The sequence below is a fragment of the Bidens hawaiensis genome, unplaced genomic scaffold, assembly GCF_021521415.1.
Source record: "Bidens hawaiensis isolate Kalapana, Puna unplaced genomic scaffold, B.hawaiensis_p1.1 tig00035496_1, whole genome shotgun sequence".
NCBI lineage: Eukaryota > Viridiplantae > Streptophyta > Magnoliopsida > Asterales > Asteraceae > Bidens > Bidens hawaiensis.
In genome coordinates, this window is record NW_027505373.1 from 136,686 (window position 1) to 140,832 (window position 4,147).

Consider the following 4,147-nt stretch of genomic DNA (forward strand, 5'->3'; position numbering starts at 1 on the left):
GTGTAAAGAAACAAAAAAAACATAGTATCACTATACTCCACCAGTCCACCACATACTCCACCACAGCCCTCCCACCATTGCTCCACAACCTTCTGCTCTTACCGTCGCCTCCGTCACTGCCATCATCTCCACCGCAGCCACCACTCCGATGGAAACAACTACTACTTCTCCAAAGAAACCGACCCTATTTCATACAAGTTTGATCAATCTAATTATATTAAAGTCAATTTTACACAATTAGTTTATAAATGCTCAGATACAATTCTCCAATAGGTTTCAGATCTGCACGATATTGCAAATTATAAACGAGATCGTAACTAACCAACTGTGAAGATATAGCCCAGAGCGGATATGAGTTTCTTGTTCGCCATGGTGATTCCGACGGAGCTTATCATGTTCATCATCCATACACAAACGCTTTCTTCCGGTTCTCCATCATCCTCTTCTCACAAATTGAATCGAAATCGAGAAATTTGGAAAGAGCAGAGGCACTGACGACGATTTCAGTGAGTCCAAATAATGAGTATGTGTCGTTGTAATGGAAGAATTTTTTTCCGTCGGAGTGGCGGTGATGGAGATGACTACGACGGCAGAGAGAAGAAGGTTGTGATTGATGAAGGTAGGTTTTGGATTTGGTAGGTATGGTGGGGGAAGAGTTGTGATGGATATGGTGATGATATGGCTCATATTTGTCACAAAGAAATTCCACATCATTTAAACAAACGCCAAGTCGACAAAAAAAGCCACGTCATCAAAAAAATTAACGGAGTTAGTGCTCCGTTAGTTCGGGAGTGATAGAAGAAAATAAGGTGAAAGTTGGGAGTGGTGAGAGACAAAGTGAAAGTTGAGAGTGATATCTACTAACGAGTGAAAATTTGAAGTATTAAAAACTAATATTCCTATGCTTTTTGAAGATATAGCTAGATTTCAATAGTGTAGAAACATCAAATACGAAATTTATAAACTGTTGGTTCAGCTAAATGGAATTTGAATCTTCAGTTATACTTTCATAAATTTGTGTAAATAATAATATCCAAATGAAATATGATCAAACTGATTTTTGGTGATTTGAATCAAAAGGGTCGGGTTGATATTGAGCAAATTAAGCTAAAATCCACTATTGAGTGTCTAAACGTGAGCAAATGTACATCAATAGTTTAGTTTGGTTAAAGTTAGCATTCATAATAGCTAATCTAAATTATGTGAGGGTGTTCTTTGTTTTTTTAGAGTATGTTTGTAAGTGATTGTAAGTTGAGAAGAAAATAAATATTATTGTTCATATGTAAATTTAGAGAAATACTATTTTCTATCTATAATTTTTAATATTTGTTGAGAGAGTAATTGTGAGTAAAGGGAAAAAAAAGTAATTATAAATGTATAAGAAAATATTAATTAATTGAATATGAGAGTAAATGTAATGATTGTTCATTTGTTTGTGTAGTTATATTATATACGAAGTAAAAGTGGCCCAAAAAGTGACTGACTAAAATATTGGGCTGGACCACATCTAAACCCATTTTCATTCTAGCCCAAAAGGGTCTATTTTGGTCAAAACTGGTTGGATTTGGACATTACATAATTACATCCATACATCACTTCGATATAGATTATAAAAAGAAGAAAAAAAGCTAGAAAACATGCCCCAGGTTCTTTTTCCTTCTTTTTTGTTTTTTAACTAAATTTTCTTGTAAAATAATGTATTTCATTTAAAGTCAGCATTAAATATACAGTATTGTAAGTGATGCATGAAAGATCTATAATGTTTTAGATAAACCATGACAACTATGATTGTATAGTTTAAGGGTGCATTGTCCGGTTTAATCTATTTTAGAATAGACAGAATTACAAATTTTGTCTTTTAAAAAAAGCCAAAAACCGGTTCGTGTTCTTTTCTAAGTTTCCTTGCAGGCGGTGTACTTTAAACTTTTTTTTTTCTACACGTTATGTCCTTTACGCTAACTGGGTTAGAAAAACTCAGTTAAATGCCCTCACGTGAGACGCATGTGAGGGCATTTTTGTCTTTTCACCACCTGCAACTCCTTCTTCCTCTTTCTTCTTCATTTCAGTTAAAAACCATCTGTCTCTCTCACCCTTTCCAATCCATCCCCCATAATTCCAAACCCCCCAAAATCAACAGCACCACCGTACCCGATACATCTCACCGCCGACCCGCCACCAACAGGACTGCCGCGCCTATTGCATCCCACCATCACGGACGGCCACCATAGGCATCTCAACCTCTCACTCCGCCTGTACCTCCCATTCCATCATCACCACCGCCATACAACCGCCGTAAAAACTACAATCCGATGCGGTCCATGTTCCAACCGTGGTCCGTTACACAAAGGCCGAACCCTAAGCATCGAAGCAATCCAAGCCGTCCAATCACTCAAACGCTCACACCGTTCCGATCCAACCCCCGTCTCCAAAACCTTATCCCGTCTCGTCAAATCCGACCTCATCGCCGCCTTCAACGAACTCCTCCGTCAACACCACTTCGACTTATCCCTCACACTCTTCAACTCCATCAAATCCGAACACTGGTACAAAACCGACCTAACTCTCTACGCCAAATTAACAACAGCTATGGCGAGTCAAGGCATGACGGACGAGATTGACCGGTTGATTGATGACGTGGAAGTGGCGGATTTCGTTTCGGCTGACAGTAAGGGAGTTGTGACGTTAGTTAAGGCGTTGCTTGCGGCTGATAGGGCGGATGCGACGGTTAGGGTTTATGAGATGATGAAGAGTGGTGGATGGAGGTTTGATTCGGTTAGGGGTGAGTATGTTGGGAAGGTGTTGAGTAGGGGGTTGAGGAGGTTGGGGAAGAAGGAGTTGCAGGTGGTGAAAAGACAAAAATGCCCTCACATGCGTCTCACGTGAGGGCATTTAACTGAGTTTTTCTAACCCAGTTAGCGTAAAGGACATAACGTGTAGAAAAAAAAAAGTTTAAAGTACACCGCCTGCAAGGAAACTTAGAAAAGGACACGAACCGGTTTTTGACTTTTTTTAAAGGACAAAATTTGTAATTCTGTCTTTAGAATATAACCATACTAAAATCGAAAATTGCCGTTACAAGATTTTAGAAACCAATGGGTTTTGGTTAATAGGGTATTTTCATGTGTGAGGTCCAGTTTTAACCAAAATAACAGAGTTTTTTTTTTTGAACTAATTATGAATTTGTCTTGGGCCAAGTTTAAACTTTGTATGCAGTGCATACTGCATACTATGAAACCTTGTACTACTTATGAAACAATGAAAGCAAGAATATCATTCTAATTTGTACCATACAATACTCAGCATTTGTCTAGTGATTGTTTATTTATCAATACTGATAAACACTACCAAAAACAATTCAAGACCACACATAATTATTCTTTTGACGAGTAATTTATGTATCGGTAAAATACTGTATGTTTCAAATTTATCTATCTGTGTACCAACCAGAAATGTAGAAAATTGAAGCTGTACTTATCCGTCTAAAGGGTTTTGGATCGGTTTTGATTATGACATTAACACGTTTTTATTACCTACGACACTGTTAAATACCGACCTAGGTTTCTCATGGCGGCATCAAACACGACACAACAGTGGACCACTCGGGTTAAGATTTTCAAACCCGTTGTAGCTAAATTGTTCCAGATTTTAGGGACCACCCTATTCTATCCTAGATCATGCATACGATCTGTCTAGCTTTAACGATTCAAATCCGAATGTGAGACCTCATGCGCTGTTTTCTTTTTACACCTAATGTAAAATTGACACTTCAGGCTTAAGGACACCGTAGTGTGACCATAGATATGCAGGTGCATTCATTATCACCTAGCTACCTTATCCTTATGCATAAATGAAACTTTATGACCAAAAAATGTTGTTGTTGCACCTTAGATATACTCCAAAGAAATAAGTAATAACTACATGTTTTTCACTAACATCTTTTTTTTATTAAAACTTACAATATACGGAGTATATATTTTTCTATAGTTTATTCTAGGAAAAAAAATGTTATGAGGACCACACTGGAATTGAAGCTGGTAGAAATAAGTGTCAAGTGATGCACAATTATTTGTGTCACAAGGCGTGTGTTGTGGTTTGTATGTATGTTCAATTTTGTACAGGAAATCTGACACTTCGACAGTAAGGGGGT

The 4,147-nt window shown here is 37.7% G+C and overlaps 1 pseudogene; it reads left to right on the forward strand.

Moving 5' to 3' along the window:
* The first annotated feature begins 519 nt into the window (after window positions 1-519).
* On the forward strand, window positions 520-2,883 carry LOC143612764 (protein THYLAKOID ASSEMBLY 8, chloroplastic pseudogene; annotated as a pseudogene).
* Window positions 2,884-4,147: the final 1,264 nt, after the last annotated feature.